Source organism: Elephas maximus, chromosome 12, assembly GCF_024166365.1.
Source record: "Elephas maximus indicus isolate mEleMax1 chromosome 12, mEleMax1 primary haplotype, whole genome shotgun sequence".
NCBI lineage: Eukaryota > Metazoa > Chordata > Mammalia > Proboscidea > Elephantidae > Elephas > Elephas maximus.
Genome location: NC_064830.1, coordinates 46,511,441 through 46,530,038, shown reverse-complemented (window position 1 = coordinate 46,530,038; position 18,598 = coordinate 46,511,441). Strand labels below are relative to the sequence as shown.

Here is an 18,598-nt window from a genome sequence, read left to right as displayed (position 1 = left end):
TTCCAACTCATAGCGACCTATGTACAACAGAATGAAACACTGCCTGGTCCTGTGCCATCCTCACAATTGTTATGCCTGAGCCCATTGGTTCATAGTTCATGTTTAATTGTACTTTTATTAATAATCCTTCTTTCTTACAACATATATCAGCCATATTTCAATTACTCAATCAACAAATATTTTTAAAGTGCCAGGCACTGCCCTAGGTGCTAAGAGTACAGCAGAGAACAATACAGATGAAAATTCTTGCCTCATGGAGCTTAGATTCTGGTGGGAGAAACAGAGAGTATCAATAAGTAAAATATATAGTGTATTAGTGTAGAGGCTGGAAAGTCCCAAATCCATGGGTCAGGCTGGAGGCTTCACGTGACTCACATAGCTGCAGGGGCTGATGAACCCAAGATCGGCAGGTAAGCTGCTAATTCACGTCCCAAGAACTGGAGGTCAGATGAACAGGAGCCAGCTGCAGGATCCAGAGTGAGGAAAAGCCCAAGAGCCTTGTCAGAAAGTCCATCTATATTGAACGCAGACCACACCTCCAAGGAAACTCCCTTTCAGCTGATCGGCTACTCACAACAGATCCCATCATGGAGGTTATTACACCATTATATGACTGCCAAACTACATCTTAATTGCTAAACCACTGAGAATCATGGCCCAGCCACTTTGACACACAACCTTAACAATCATAGTTAGGTAAATGCTAAGGAGGAAAATAAAGCAAGAAAGGGATAAGGGATAGTAATTTTACATCATTAGCCACAGAAAGCCTCACTGAGAAGATAATTTTGAGTAAAGACCTAAAGGAGAAGAGAAGCCATACAGATACCTGGGGAAGAACCATCTACATAGAGGGAAGAACATATGCAAAGGCCCTGAGGTGGTAGGATGCCTGTTGTATTAAATGAATGACTGACTAATTGTCCAGTGTGGCTGAAGACAGAATTTAAAAAAAAAAAGAAATGGGCAATTGGTGATTAAAGAACATTGGGTCATATTCTGAATAAAAGGAAAAGCTATTGGAGGGTTTGAGCAGAGGAGTAATATAACCTGACTTACATTTCAATAGGATCACTGGGGTGTATGTGAGAGTAGACTGGCAGAAGACAGGGCAGAAACAAGATCAGTTGAGAGTCAGGGTTTGTTGAGGAGTAAGAGATAGGTCAATGATTACTCCACGTTCTGTAGCCTCTGCAACTGGAAGGAGGAGTTGACCTTTGCTGAGATGCAGAAGACTAAGCAGAGCAAGTTGGGTGGGAGAACGGCATATTGGGAGACAAGGGTAGACATATGACGTTTGAGGTGCCTATTAGACATCCAAGTGAAGAGGTCAAGTAGACAGATACATGGGTGCAGAGTTCAGGGGAGAAGTCCAGCCTAGAGATATAAATTTGAGAGTCATCAGTGTAGAAATGATATTTAAAGCCATGAGACAGGATGAGATCACTGAGGGTCTGAGCTCCTAGCGCACACCAACATTTAGATGGTACATTTTTCACGTAATTTATTTCCTATCTCCTTCCAGTCTCTCTGTACCCCTAAAACTTGCTTTCAGACAAGCTTAATACAAACCTATGTTTATATTACCATGGCAATAGACTATGATGTCAACTAAAACCCTATCTTATCCTCTCACATGCTGCCCATTAAAAGTGATGGCTTGAAAGATAAGGCCCATGTTCCCCCAAGCATTTAAATTTAATCCTTGGCAAGTCAAGAAATGATTGCTTAATTCTCAAGAGATTTTAATCAGGTAGTGAAATAAATGAATTTAGAAGCCTTAAGATCCAAAGTGAATGAAGTATTGAACCTAGATTACTGAAAAAAATCACCCAAAATTTTATACTGTGCCTAGAACAGGCTCTAGGTGTTTGACATTACAGTATCCGCTAACCTGTATCCCATCAGAAACCTCTACATTTGTCATATTTAGAACAGAAAAATTTCTTTGGCAGTCACAGTTTCAGGAAACTAAAAGCCAAAGGAATGTTGATCCAAAATGTATGCTTTCCCAGTATTAGAGGAATATAGTAATCATCCTTCATCTTTTTGCTCCTTAATTTGGTCTTGAAAGTTGTTTATCAGCTACCAATTTTTTCTTAATTTAGTATCTCATTAAACATGTTTCTGTGTCAACTGTATTCCCTAATATGGAAAGATCATTCATGAAGAATATGCTAATTCTGGTCCCTTTGATGAAAATACATGCAAAAAAAGTAAGTTATATGTGACAAAGAAGAGACCCTACTGTACACTGTTACTAAACGTCCTTTGTCAGTTCTTCATGCCCTGGTGTTTCTATTCTTGGGAGAGCACAGGAATGTGGGCTTTGTAACTACAAACTAGAGCAAAGTGAAAACCAGTATTTTGATTACTTGTGTATAATATTAAAGTGCTGGAACCGTGCTAAGTGCTAGGGATGCTGCAATTTTTAAAACATGGTCTCTGCTCTTGAGGAGCTTATAGGCCAAGGAAGAAGGCAAAAATAGATCATTGTCGTATGATGTGGTAGCGCCTGCAGGTTCTGTGGGAACACTTCCTGGATGACATACTTCCTGAGCCAACTCTTGAAAAATAAGCAGGTGCTTACTGAGCAAAAAAGGTGAGGAAAAACATTCTGGCCAACTGGAGTAACAGGGAGGAGCAGAGTCACGGATGTGGGTATGCATGGTGTGTGTGCTGAGAGCAGCAGAAGTCAGATGGTGATGAAAGGCCTCATCAGCCATGCCCGGGTCCTTGGGTTTTATTCCCTAGGCCCTGGGAGCCAGTGAAGGGCTCAAAGGGCAGGAATGTCATGGTAAGATCTGTACTTTACATAGCTCACTTGATGTCAAAGGCGGATTTAAAAGAAGCCATGATTGAAGACAGGGAGATCCATTCAAAAGATAAAGCGTTAGTCCTCATAAGGGTCGATAAGGGCCTGAACTAGGTCGGTAGTCATGGGGATAAAGAAGAGGTCAAATAAATATTTAAGAGGTTAAATAGTTGGAAACATCTATTAAGTAAAATGGACATAAATCAAGCATTTACTCTGTGGTCTTTTATGAGCAACGCCTGATATTGAAGAGTAAATTTTCCCACATTGGCAAGACCTAGAAACTGAAGCCCTTGGAAAGAATCCCAGTTATGGAAGAAAAGAATTCTATGCTTATTGCTTTTCAGGGGTAAAAAAAAAGTTATACTCCTTAAATAAGGCTTATCAGATGCAGTGGCAGTGGGTTTTTATCACATAATTAAGAGGTAGCCATAAACCCTTCTAGGGAAAAGACTGAAATGCAGATTATTTTTACCTTTTACTCTATATACCACCATATCTTTAAAATTTTTATCATAAGAACGTATTCGTGTATTACTTGTGTAAAAAAATACCCCAATAAAATAGTGTCTAGCACATAGTAGATACTTAATAAATTTTTTTAATCCTAAATTTGGTTTTGATATTTAAGAAAAAATATTGATATGCTTTCGTAATTGTAGTAGAGAAACTAAAATGACAAATTTAGCTCAAGAAATTCACAACTATTTATTGGAGAACATGAATTTACAGTTAGAAGGTATTAAATACAAAACATTAAAATATGAAACAGAAGCTTTCACGTACCAATATTCTTTAAAAAAAAAAGAAACTACACAAACTCAACCAATCACCCACGTAACAAAGATATTTACAGCATAATAAAGGTATTATAAGGAAATGTAAACAAAACGGTGAAATTCAAGACTTTTAGAGCAGATAAGAACCTTGAGTTCATTTGTATTGCACTCTGTGCATTTCTTAAATATAGAAAAAACAAGGCTGGGAAAAGTTAAGCAATTTGCTCCTAGCAAGTATCTAGTTATGGCTGAAGCCAGAATTCAGAATATCTCTTATATCTTAAAGCTTGTATCTCTTGATTCCATTGTGAAGTTTTGAGTAACATTTCAGAAGTTTGACATGTATTTGTAAGAGATAAGATGTTCAAAAGTGCTACCAAGACACAGTTTTCCTTAAAAAAAAACAAAGCTGATAACACCATTATCTGCCTCAGAGGACATGATATTGTCCTTTAGAATTAATTTTTATGAACTGGAAATTTTTAATCTATTCTTTTAATAAAAATATGCACAGAACTAAGGCTGCCCTTAAAAGCTACCTTCTCAACCTTAATTAAATGTTAATTCATAGGCAGGCTGTGGTTTCTATGGTACCAGTCACCTCTTTCCTACATCTACATCTCCTCCCTGGTGCTCCATGCCATCTCACTCAATCTTGCACTCGCCATTTCTGGGTGTGGTATATTGCAGTTACCCTTGAAGATTACATTAAGTTTTCCAAATCAGTGATTGGATGCTAAATAGTGTTAAATCATACATATATCCTCACAAAGCCCCTATGTATATTCTGTATTTTATGTTGAGATAGTGGATATGCTGGCCTATTTCTGTAGATCTATAGTGCTGATTGGCCTATAGCAAAATGTGAGCATATAAGGATATATAGGGCATGGCTGGTGTTTAAAGTCAGCTGTCTGCCATGACCCTAGTGAAGATGCCCATGACAAGCAAATTCTTTTCTTTTCTCCACTGGGTAATTATCCTCCACTTCCCTGACCCACACAATATCAGTTTCTTCAGCAGCAGTCACTGCATGATCTCTAAGCCAGCAAAATGGCTCAACAGAAGATAGATGCATGCAGGATCGTAGAGAGAATATGAAGGGTTCTGTCGCTGCATCAGGCTCGAAGTTCAGATTCAGTAGTTTGTATATTAAGTTTTCATTTTGTTTATTGTTTCTACTTGTATTTCTGTGACCTTTACTATGTTCCATGAAAACTGCCAAGGACAGAGGGAAAACTAAATCTATCCATGAATCCTGTTAGACTGACACTACTGCCACATCCCAAAAAAAGGACACAGATGATGGATTGTGTGGAAGGAAAAAAAAAAGTGTATTGTAATTTTCAAGTTTTCCTCAATATTACTAAATGCACATATATGATTGTAGAGTTTTAAAATTATAGAGTCTTTTTTGGCCTTATGTAAGTGATCAGCATTTAGAAACATGTTTCTACTATTGGTAAAAGGTACAGCATTTAAAAGGTAAGGCCCTGTGTACAACAGAACAAAACACTGCCCAGTCTTGTGCCATCCTCATAATTGTTATGCTTGAGCCCATTGTTAAAGCCACTATGTCAGTCCATCTTGTTGAGAGTCTTCCTCTTTTTCGCTGACTCTCCACTTTGCCAAGCATGATGTCCTTCTCCAGGGACTGATCCCTCCTGATAACATGTCCAAAGTATGTGAGACACAATCTCGCTATCCTTGTGCCCAAGGAGCGTTCTGGTTGTACTTCTTCCAAGGCAGATTTGTTCATTCTTTTGGCAATCCATGGTATATTCAATATTCTTTGCCAACACCACAATTCGAAGGCATAAATTCTTCCTCAGTCTTCCTTATTCATCATCTAGCTTTCGCATGCATATGAGGCAACTGAAAACAGCACGGCTTGGGTCAGGTACACCTTAGTCTTCCAGGTGACACCTTTGGTTTTTAACACTTTAAAGAGGTCTTTTGCAGCAGATTTGTCCAATGCAATGCATCTTTTGATTTCTTGACTGCTGCTTCCATGAGTGTTGATTGTGGATCCAAGTAAAATGAAATCCTTGACAACTTCAGTCTTTTCTCCATTTATTATGATGTTGCTCATTGGTCCAGTTGTGAGGATTTAGTTATCCAAAATTCAGTAGTCGTGGTAGTAGTAGTAGAGCCATCAGAACCTGACTGACTTCAGGGGGAATAATGACCAGGATCAGCACAAAACTGATTCCCATGAGGTGGAGGTCTGACATACCTCCACTCTCCAGCCTTTTTACCAGTTCTGACACCAGCTGTCCCTCCCACAGCATGCTCTCCTCCTTTTCTGCGTTCGATAATCCGTTGCAATAGCTGCACAGAACTCACAGGCCATACTCACAAACAGGCTACCACTCAGGATCAGGATCAGGAAGCATGTAGACAAAGTCCCCCTTCTTCAGTGCAGGACAGCTACTCTCGACTCTGCAGGTCTCCTCTGGGCCCCCTCAGGACAGGCTTCCCTGGGACCCCTCAGGAAAGCTCCTCTTGGCCCTCTGTTACTGCTAGCTCTGCCTCCGGGCCACTTCCAGTTCTCTCACTGTCTTCAGTGTTATGGCCCTTGACCATGTCACAGCTCTTTTAGGAGGTTCCTTGAGCCTCCTGTTTCTCTCTCTGCTTCTCTCTTCTTTCTTCCTGCTGCTTCTGTTCCTGTGTCTTTCTGTCTCTAAAGACCTCTGTGGGAGTGGCTGCTTATATACACAACTCCTTGTTAATTTCAAGGCATGGCAATCCCACCAGGGCCATGAACTGGCCAGTCCCCTCTCAGTAGTCCACAGACACTTTATTTGCATAGTAGGCTACAACTCACCTCATTTGCATAGTCTATTGACTAGCCCTTACAAAGGTACATACCAAACACAGGGCAGGCTGCGGCCTAGGACCAGACAAAAAGTATCAAAACCAACTTGTTTACAGCTTACCTAGGAAATGTCAGTCAACCTGGACAAAAGTAACAAACTCTCTGGTAACTGGTCAAAGGTAACTGTATGGATTAAATCAAATTGTGTACCCCAAAATGTGTATAAACTTGGCAAGGCCATGATTGCAAGTATTGTGTGGTTGTCCTCCATTTCGTAATCTTAGATAATTATCCAATATGTTGTAAATTCTAGCCTCTATGATGTTAATAACACAGGATTAGAGGCAGCTGTGTTAATGAGACAGGACACAATCTACAGGATTAGGTTGTATATTGAGTCAATCTCTTTTGAGATTTAAAAAAGGGACGTGAGCGGAGAAGAGAGAGACCTCATTCCCGCCAAGCAGGAAGAGCCAGGAGTGCAGTGTGTCCTTTGGACCCAGGCTCCCTGTGCCAAGAAGCTCCTAGACTAGGGGAAGATTGATGTCAAAGACCTTACCCCAGAGCTGACAGAGAGAGAGAGCCTTACGCTGGAGCTGGCGCCCTGAATTTGGACTTCTGGCCTCCTAGACAGTGAGAGAACAAATGTGTCTTTGTTAAAGCCATCCATTTATGGTATTCCTGTTATAGCAACACTAGATAACTAAGACAGTAACTCCACAGGGTGTAGGGTGAAAATATCTCAAACTGCTTTTCCAAAGAACCAAGGCAAAAGCCTACGTAAAGGAACTTATTTCACCACTCTCTTATTTTTAGCTTCTGCTTGCAAAAACCTGTTGCTGTTGAGTCAATTGCGACTCATGACGACCCCATATGTTACAGAGTAGAACTGCTCCATAGAGTTTTCTTGGCTATAATCTTTATGGAAGCAGATTGCCAGGCCTTTCTTCTGCAGTACCACTTGGTGGGTTTGACCCACCAACCTTTAGGTTAGTAGTCAAACATAAACCATTTGCTCCACCCAGGGATCTCTTTTATACACCATGCATCCTGATTTGCACAGGGGCATCATGTTTGTGGCCACATAATATTCTATTACTTGGAGATACCAAATTTTTAAGTTGTTTCTGTTTGCCATAATGAACATTTTTGAACATTTATCTTTTGCACTCATCTTTGTTTCTTTTTAGGAGAATTCCTAAAAGTGGAATTGCTACATCAAAGGGAATAACAGCTTCTGAACTTTTTACATATATTGCCAGTTTGCCTCCATAAAACTTGTTTGAAAATACAGTCCCATCAGCAGTGTATGAAAGGACCTATTTCCTGAAATCCCCACCAACACTTTGCCAGCTCCAGAGGTGATAAATGTTATTTCATGTTTTATTACAAGTGAAGTTGAATTTTTTTTCAGATGTTTGCTGGTTATTTGTATTTCTTCTTTCATGATTTGATTATCCATTATGTCTTTTGACCATTACATAAAATTTTAAATGAGGGATTTCAGAGAAAATAATTGTGAAGCAGCTAGTAGAAAAGAGAGTTAGTTCTGCAGCGAAGGAACTACTACTGTAAGAGTAAAAGTAGAGCCATAAAATTGAGTTTTAAGACTCCTGCTGGTAGAAACCATCCTGGAAGTGAGGAAGAGAGAAGTTCTCAACCCTGACTGCCAAATAGAATCAGCTAAGTCATACTCTCTGGGGATGGGGCCTAGGCATCAATAGTTTTTTTAATTCCCTCATAGATTTTAATATGGCTGAGACCAGTGATTTATAGTTAAAAGCAGGAGCTATGAAATAGTGTGAATGTGGCAAATACTATAGCAGTTTGGAGGAATGAACCTCTGAGAGAGAAATGAGTAGAGATGGGGTTATTCCTAACCGTAGGGAATCATGGATGGCACAGATGAACACATTAGTTTGTAAGTGGTACCATACCTGGTTAGACAGTCTCTCAGCTGTGACGTTAAAAAGGCTTCACTCGAGAGGCGGAGCCAAGATGGCGGACTAGGCAGATGCTACCTCGGATCCCTCTTACAACAAAGACACGGAAAAACAAGTGAATCGATCACATACATAACAATCTACGAACCCTGAACAACAAACACAGATTTAGAGACGGAGAACGAACTAATACGGGGAAGCAGCGATTGTTTCCAGAGCCTGGAGCCAGCATACCAGTCAGGTACGGCACAAGCACAGAGACCTGCTCCACCCCCCTGAACTAACCCCGGGAGGGGGACTAGCCGGTTCCACGGGCGGCGTGGGACGCAGCCGTTAGGAGAAGTCCCCGGGAGGCAGTGACTGATCTTGGAGCAGAAAGAGTAGCATCCGAGCCGGGGAACCGTCCCACAGGGATTTGGACTGCACGCAGGTACGCCATAAACACGGAGAGTTGCTCCACCCCCTGAACTAACCCCGGGAAGGTGACCATCCAGGTCGCGCGGGCGGCGTGGGACGCAGCCGGTAGGAGAAGTCCCCGGGAGGCAGCGACTGGTATTGGAGCGGGGAGAACAGCGTTCCAGCCGGGACACTCGGTCGCGGCACAAGCACGGGGAGCTACTCCACCCATCTGAACTAACCCCGGGAGGGGGCCCACCTGGTTCACGGGGGCGGCACGGCCACGCGGCTGGAGGGACGGGAAGTCCCCGGGAGGCAGCGACTGATTTTGGAGTCGAGAGTGCACCGTCCCAGTAGGGGAGCCTTGACGCTGGGCGTGGGGCTGGAAGCGGAGGATCTGACCGTGACTCCAGCGGGCCAGACCCCCCGGGGGCAATCTCCACACAGACAGCACACATAGGCGACGCGCCCGCGGGAATCTCAGATATAAGAGTCATTCCAAGCAAGACAAGCAACTCTGGCTATATTCTGAGGCGCTACTCTCCTATCTCTCTGTTCCCTCCCCCACCCTCCCCAGGCGGCTTCATTAACATCTGAATAGCCTGAGCCAGAGGGAGAACTCTGATAGGGATCTGACTGCAGTTTTTTTTTAGCGGATTTTCTGGAAAAACTAGTTTCCCAGTGATGGCTCGGAGACAACAATCCATATCAAACCACTTAAAGAAGCAGACCGTGACAGCTTCTCCAACTCCCCAAACAAAAGAATCAAAATCTTTCCCAAATGAAGATACAATTTTGGAATTATCAGATACAGAATATAAAAAACTAATTTACAGAATGCTTAATGATATCACAAATGAAATTAGGATATCTGCAGAAAAAGCCAAGGAACACACTGATAAAACTGTTGAAGAACTCAAAAAGATTATTCAAGAACATACTGGAAAAATTAATAAGTTGCAAGAATCCATAGAGAGACAACATGTAGAAATCCAAAAGATTAACAATAAAATCACAGAATTAGACAACACACTAGGAAGTCAGAGGAGCAGACTCGAGCAATTAGAATGCAGACTGGGACATCTGGAGGACCAGGGAATCAACACCAACATAGCTGAAAAAAAATCAGATAAAAGAATTAAAAAAAATGAAGAAACCCTAAGAATTATGTGGGACTCTATCAAGAAGGATAACCTGCGGGTGATTGGAGTCCCAGAACAGGGAGGGGGGACAGAAAACACAGAGAAAATAGTTGAAGAACTTCTGACAGAAAACTTCCCTGACATCATGAAAGACGAAAGGATATCTATCCAAGATGCTCATCGAACCCCATTTAAGATTGATCCAAAAAGAAAAACACCAAGACATATTATCATCAAACTCACCAAAACCAAAGATAAACAGAAAATTTTAAAAGCAGCCAGGGAGAAAAGAAAGGTTTCCTTCAAGGGAGAATCAATAAGAATATGTTCTGACTACTCAGCAGAAACCATGCAGGCAAGAAGGGAATGGGACGACATATACAGAACACTGAAGGAGAAGAACTGCCAACCAAGGATCATATATCCAGCAAAACTCTCTCTGAAATATGAAGGCGAAATTAAGATATTTACAGACAAACACAAGTTTAGAGAATTTGCAAAAACCAAACCAAAGCTACAAGAAATACTAAAGGATATTGTTTGGTCAGAGAACCAATAATATCAGATAACAGCACAACACAAGGTCACAAAACAGAACGTCCTGATATCAACTCAAATAGGGAAATCACAAAAACAAACAAATTAAGATTAATTAAAAAAAAAATACACATAACAGGGAATCATGGAAGTCAATAGGTAAAAGATCACAATAATCAAAAAGAGGGACTAAATACAGGAGGCATTGAACTGCCATATGGAGAGTGATACAAGGCGATATAGAACAATACAAGTTAGGTTTTTACTTAGAAAAATAGGGGTATATAATGAGGTAACCACAAAAAGGTATAACAACTCTATAACTCAAGACAAAAACCAAGAAAAACGTAACGACTCAACTAACATAAAGTCAAACACTATGAAAGTGAGGATCTCACAATTTACTAAGAAAAACGCCTCAGCACAAAAAAGTATGTGGAAAAATGAAATTGTCAACAACACACATAAAAAGGCATCAAAATGACAGCACTAAAAACTTATTTATCTATAATTACCCTGAATGTAAATGGACTAAATGCACCAATAAAGAGACAGAGAGTCACAGACTGGATAAAGAAACACGATCCATCTATATGCTGCCTACAAGAGACACACCTTAGACTTAGAGACACAAACAAACTAAAACTCAAAGGATGGAAAAAAGTATATCAAGCAAACAATAAGCAAAAAAGAAGAGGAGTAGCAATATTAATTTCTGACAAAATAGACTTTAGACTTAAATCCACCACAAAGGATAAAGAAGGACACTATATAATGATAAAAGGGACAATTGATCAGGAAGACATAACCATATTAAATATTTACGCACCCAATGACAGGGCTGCAAGATATATAAATCAAATTTTAACAGAACTGAAAAGCGAGATAGATACCTCCACAATTATAGTAGGAGACTTCAACACACCCCTTTCGGAGAAGGACAGGACATCCAGTAAGAAGCTCAACAGAGACACGGAAGATCTAATTACAACAATCAACCAACTTGACCTCATTGACTTATACAGAACTCTCCACCCAACTGCTGCAAAATATACTTTTTTTTCTAGCGCACATGGAACATTCTCTAGAATAGACCACATATTAGGTCATAAAACAAACCTTTGCAGAGTCCAAAACATCGAAATATTACAAAGCATCTTCTCAGACCACAAGGCAATAAAACTAGAGATCAATAACAGAAGAACGAGGGAAAAGAAATCAAATACTTGGAAAATGAACAATACCCTCCTGAAAAAAGACTGGGTTATAGAAGACATCAAGGAGGGAATAAGGAAATTCATAGAAAGCAACGAGAATGAAAATACTTCCTATCAAAACCTCTGGGACACAGCAAAAGCAGTGCTCAGAGGCCAATTTATATCAATAAATGCACACATACAAAAAGAAGAAAGAGCCAAAATCAGAGAACTGTCCCTACAACTTGAACAAATAGAAAGTGAGCAACAAAAGAATCCATCAGGCACCAGAAGAAAACAAATAATAAAAATTAGAGCTGAACTAAATGAATTAGAGAACAGAAAAACAATTGAAAGAATTAACAAAGCCAAAAGCTGGTTCTTTGAAAAAATTAACAAAATTGATAAACCATTGGCTAGACTGACTAAAGAAATACAGGAAAGGAAACAAATAACCCGAATAAGAAATGAGAAGGACCACATCACAACAGAACCAAATGAAATTAAAAGAATCATTTCAGATTATTATGAAAAATTGTACTCTAACAAATTTGAAAACCTAGAAGAAATGGATGAATTCCTTGAAAAACACTACCTACCTAAACTAACACATTCAGAAGCAGAACAACTAAATAGACCCATAACAAAAAAAGAGATTGAAACGGTAATCAAAAAACTCCCAACAAAAAAAAGTCCTGGCCCGGACGGCTTCACTGCAGAGTTCTACCAAATTTTCAGAGAAGAGTTAACACCACTACTACTAAAGGTATTCCAAAGCATAGAAAATGACGGAATACTACCCAACTCATTCTATGAAGCCACCATCTCCCTGATACCAAAACCAGGTAAAGACATTACAAAAAAAGAAAATTATAGACCTATATCCCTCATGAACATTGATGCAAAAATCCTCAACAAAATTCTAGCCAATAGAATCCAACAACACATCAAAAAAATAATTCACCCTGATCAAGTGGGATTTATACCAGGTATGCAAGGCTGGTTTAATATCAGAAAAACCATTAATGTAATCCATCACATAAATAAAACAAAAGACAAAAACCACATGATCTTATCAATTGATGCAGAAAAGGCATTTGACAAAGTCCAACACCCATTTATGATAAAAACTCTTACCAAAATAGGAATTGAAGGAAAATTCCTCAACATAATAAAGGGCATCTATGCAAAGCCAACAGCCAATATCACTCTAAATGGAGAGAACCTGAAAGCATTTCCCTTGAGAACGGGAACCAGACAAGGATGCCCTTTATCACCGCTCTTATTCAACATCGTGTTGGAAGTCTTAGCCAGGGCAATCAGGCTAGACAAAGAAATAAAAGGTATCCGGATTGGCAAGGAAGAAGTAAAGTTATCACTATTTGCAGATGACATGATTATATACACAGAAAACCCTAAGGAATCCTCCAGAAAACTACTGAAACTAATAGAAGAGTTTGGCAGAGTCTCAGGTTATAAAATAAACATACAAAAATCACTTGGATTCCTCTACATCAACAAAAAGAACACCGAAGAGGAAATAACCAAATCAATACCATTCACGGTAGCCCCCAAGAAGATAAGATACTTAGGAATAAATCTTACCAAGGATGTAAAAGACCTATACAAAGAAAACTACAAAGCTCTACTACAAGAAATTCAAAAGGACATACTTAAGTGGAAAAACATACCTTGCTCATGGATAGGAAGACTTAACATAGTAAAAATGTCTATTCTACCAAAAGCCATCTATACATTTAACGCACTTCCGATCCAAATTCCAATGTCATATTTTAAGGGGATAGAGAAACAAATCACCAATTTCATATGGAAGGGAAAGAAGCCCCGGATAAGCAAAGCACTACTGAAAAAGAAGAAGAAAGTGGGAGGCCTCACCTTACCTGACTTCAGAACCTATTATACAGCCACAGTAGTCAAAACAGCCTGGTTTTGGTACAACAACAGACACATAGACCAATGGAACAGAATTGAGAACCCAGACATAGATCCATCCACGTATGAGCAGCTGATATTTGACAAAGGACCAGTGTCAATTAACTGGGGAAAAGACAGCCTTTTTAACAAATGGTGCTGGCATAACTGGATATCCATTTGCAAAAAAATGAAACAGGACCCATACCTCACACCATGCACAAAAACTAACTCCAAGTGGATCAAAGACCTAAACATAAAGACTAAAACGATAAAGATCATGGAAGAAAAAATTGGGACAACCCTAGGAGCCCTAATACAAGGTATAAACAGAATACAAAACATTACCAAAAATGATGAAGAGAAACCCGATAACTGGGAGCTCCTAAAAATCAAACACCTATGCTCATCTAAAGACTTCACCAAAAGAGTAAAAAGACCACCTACAGATTGGGAAAGAATTTTCAGCTATGACATCTCCGACCAGCGCCTGATCTCTAAAATCTACATGATTCTGTCAAAACTCAACCACAAAAAGACAAACAACCCAATCAAGAAGTGGGCAAAGGATATGAACACACATTTCTCTAAAGAAGATATTCAGGCAGCCAACAGATACATGAGAAAATGCTCTCGATCATTAGCCATTAGAGAAATGCAAATTAAAACTACGATGAGATTCCATCTCACACCAGCAAGGCTGGCATTAATCCAAAAAACACAAAATAATAAATGTTGGAGAGGCTGCGGAGAGATTGGAACTCTCATACACTGCTGGTGGGAATGTAAAATGGTACAACCACTTTGGAAATCTATCTGGCGTTATCTTAAACAGTTAGAAATAGAACTACCATACAACCCAGAAATCCCACTCCTCGGAATATACCCTAGAGATACAAGAGCCTTCATACAAACAGATATATGCACACCCATGTTTATTGCAGCTCTGTTTACAATAGCAAAAAGTTGGAAGCAACCAAGGTGTCCATCAACGGATGAATGGGTAAATAAATTGTGGTATATTCACACAATGGAATACTACGCATCGATAAAGAACAGTGACGAATCTCTGAAACATTTCATAACATGGAGGAACCTGGAAGGCATTATGCTGAGCGAAATGAGTCAGAGGCAAAAGGACAAATACTGTATAAGACCACTATTATAAGATCTTGAGAAATAGTAAACCTGAGAAGAACACATACTTTTGTGGTTACGAGGGGGGGAGGGAGGGAGGGTGGGAGAGGGTTTTTCTATTGATTAATCAGTAGATAAGAACTGCTTTAGGTGAAGGGAAAGACAACACTCAATACATGGAAGGTCAGCTCAATTGGACTGGACCAAAAGCAAAGAAGTTTCCGGGATAAAATGAATGCTTCAAAGCTCAGCGGAGCAAGCGCGGGGGTCTGGGGAACATGGTTTGCGGGGACTTCTAAGTCAATTGGCAAAATAATTCTATTATGAAATCATTCTGCATCCCACTTTGAAATGTGGCGTCTGGGGTCTTAAATGCTAACAAGCAGCCATCTAAGATGCAGCAATTGGTCTCAACCCACCTGGAGCAAAGGAAAATGAAGAACACCAAGCCCACATGACAACTAAGAGCCCAAGAGACAGAAAGGGCCACATGAACAAGAGACCTACATCATCCTGAGACCAGAAGAACTAGTTGGTGCCCGGCCACAATCGATGACTGCCCTGACAGGGAGCTCAGCAGAGGACCCCTGAGGGAGCAGGAGAGCAGTGGGATGCAGACCCCAAATTCTCATAAGAAGACCAAACTTAATGGTCTGACTGAGACTGGAGGAATCCCGGCGGCCATGCTCTCCAGACCTTCTGTTGACACAGGACAGGAACCATCCCTGAAGACAACTCATCAGACATGAAAGGGACAGGTCAGCGGGTGGGAGAGAGACGCTGATGAAGAGTGAGCTAATTATATCAGGTGTACACTTGAGATTGTGTTGGCAACTCTTGTCTGTAGGGGGGATGGGAGGATAGAGAGAGAGGGAAGCCGGCAAAATTGTCAAGAAAGGAGAGACTGAAAGGGCTGACTCAAGACGGGGAGAGTAAGTGGGAGTAGGGAGTGAGATGTATGTAAACTTATATGTGACAGACTGATTGGATTTGTAAACGTTCACTTGAAGCTTAATAAAAGTTATTATAAAAAAAAAAAAAAAAAAAAAAAAAAAAAAGATGTAGAGTCAAAAAAAAAAAAAAAAAAAAAAAAAAAAAAAAAATCTAGGTGCCGATAATTCCAGTATTGATATTTTTGTAATTGATTTTTATAATAAACATGACTCTCTAGTTTGGAAAAAAAAAAAAAAAAAAAAAAAAAAGGCTTCACTCTTGACAAGTTGTGTCACCTGACCCTGTGCAGTGGATATCAGTGGATATCATTTGTTGTGTGATTTTCAAAGATTATTTTGAATTCAAGCCTAAGATTACTTTTGAATTACATAAAGTTTCTCTTATAATGACTGATCAAAGCTACTTCTTAGCGATCTTAAAATCTTCATATGAACATTTAAAATATTTCCATTGGGAGGTGGAGCCAACATGGCACCCTAGACAGCCACACCATGCCATCCCTCTGCAGCAAGGACCTGAAAAACTAAATAAAATAGATACAAACGACAACCCTGGAACTCTAAGCATCAAATCCAACACCAAATTGAAGAAGAAACTGATGGAAAACAGAATGAGGAGAGATACAGAGTGGACGCCCCCTGCCAGCTAACACACCACAACATCGCCATCTTGGAAAACAGCCAACAGCAACCCTGGGCAGGGGGTATGAGAAGGCAACTTGGCAGCACTCTTGGTAGAAGACAGAGCACCCAGTAACCAGAGAAACATGCTTTCTCATCCTTCACCCTTCTGGTCTGTAGTAGCAAAAACCCCTCCAGCCCTGCAGCCGCCACCACCAGGGTCCACAATATGAACCCCCCATAGTCTGCCCTGCCCCCTTCCATTGCACGGCTTTTTTTCCCACCTCTTCCTTTTCTTTCTCCCTCCCACCTAGCCACCTCCCACTTCCCAAAGGCCCCTGCCATACTGCCACAGCCAGAGAGCCACAGGACCACTGCCATCCTGGGTCTGCCCCACCCCCACATGCAGGCTCCCACTGCCACCATTTTTCTTTGTTTTCTTTTTTTCCCTTTCTTCTTTTTCTTTTTCCCTCTCACCTACTCTGTACACCACCTCCCACTGAATCTCTGACATGGCACAGCAGCTAAAGAACCACAGCCTACCACTGCCCCTGGCCCACCCCTCCACTCACTGGCTCCCACCACACCATTTATTTTCCTTCTTTTTCTTTTGCTCTTCTGTATTTTCTTTCTCCCTCCCACCTAGCCCCGTATGTCATCTCCCCTCCCTTTCCGCTGGCCACCAGATCCATTCCACCCCCAACTGCTGTCTCCTACGACACTGCCATTTTTTGTTTGTTTGTTTTTGTTTGTCTTTCCCTTTCTTCGTTTTTCTCCCTCCCACCTAGCTCTGTATGCCTCCTCTCCCCCTTGCCACCAGACCCCCGCCATTCTGCCACAGGTAGAGAGCCACCGGCAACCACCACTCTGGGTCCACTCTGCCCTCATTCAGTGGCTCCCACTGCACCACCATTTTTTTCTTTTATCTTTCTGTTCTGTCTTTTCTTTCATCCTGCCACCTTGCCTTGTATGTCACCTCCCCTTCCTTCCCATCTGTCCCTGAGTGCACCCCATCCCCACTGTAACCCCTTTTTTCTTTTCTCCCTCCCACGTAGCCCCATTCATCACCTCCCCTCCATCTGCACCAGCCCCTGGATCCACCCCACTCCTACTCACCAGCCCCCACCACTATTTTCTTTTTTCCTTTATCCCTCCCACATAGCCCCATATGACACTGCCCCACCTTCTCACTGTCCCCTGCCACACCAGCACAGATAGACAGCCACTGGACAACAGCCTGCCACTACCAGGGTCCACCATGCGCCACCATAGAGCCATTTTTTTTTTTTTAGTCTTCTTTCCTTTTCTTTCTTTCCTTTCTCCCTCCCTCCTAGTCCCATATGCCACCGTCCTCCCCTTCCCACTGCCACTCACAGGATCCGCCCCACCCCCACTCACCAGGTTCTACTGCACCACCCCATTTTTCTCTCTCTTTCTCCCTCCCACCTAGCCCCATGTACCGCCTCCACCCTCTTTCCTCTGACCCTCACCACTCCAGCACAGCTAGGGTCAACCCAACACTCGGGCTTGCCGCCACATTAGATCCATACTGCCTCTCCCCTCTTGACCAGCTGCTGAATGATGAGAAGCAAGCCCATACCACTACCCATCAGACACCGCCACCCATCTGGCAAGGGGCTGTGCACACTCCCACACTGCTGGGCCAACATCAGGAGGCAGACAGCAGTCACCCAGTCTGCCCTCAGCCACCTCACTAAACCATTGAACAGCAACGCATGCTTGCCGTTCCTGCTGCTGCCCTGCCCACCTGAACAAGGTGATGTCAGCTATTGTGCCCACAGGTGAACAAGCAGCAAGGCACGCCCAGCCTGCCCACCCTGATATAACAAAACAAAAAAGTAGGATGAAAAAAATAAATATACAATCAACAAATATAGAAAATAATACCTTAATGTATCTTAGACAGCACAAATAAACAGCAGACAATATAAAAAATAAAAAAGGAAGATAAAATGGTTCCAGCCTGTGACAAAAACAAGGAATCAGATAACCTTCTGGTAGAAGAAAAGGCAATGAACTACCTAATATGAAATTCAAAAGACTAATATTTAGGGCTCTCTAAGAGATTGGGAAAGAAATCAAGGAAAAATAGACAAAAATTATGGAAAATATAGACAAAAACATAGCCAAAATCAAGGAAAACACAGAATTCAGGAAAAAAATACAAGAACAAAATGTTAAAATAAATAAATGATTAAAAACTCTACAGAAAAAGCAAATAGAAATCCAAAAGGTAACAAGAAAATATCAGAAATGGACAACTCAGTGGAGGGTTTTAGGAGCAAATTTGAAACAATGGAAGACAGAA

The 18,598-nt window shown here is 41.1% G+C and overlaps 1 protein-coding gene across 7 annotated transcripts in view; it reads left to right on the top strand.

Annotated features, from left to right (window-relative positions):
- The window catches only part of RBKS (ribokinase), a 158,823-nt gene that overhangs the window by 5,228 nt on the left and 134,997 nt on the right, over positions 1–18,598 (top strand). Inside the window, exon 2 of one of the 7 annotated variants that reach the window (XM_049904735.1) lies at positions 7,603–7,773. The exons of the other annotated variants lie outside the window; for them this stretch is intronic. The gene's annotated coding sequence lies outside the window, so the exon portion shown is untranslated. The remainder of the gene's footprint in view (positions 1–7,602; positions 7,774–18,598) is intronic. 7 annotated transcript variants of the gene reach the window in all.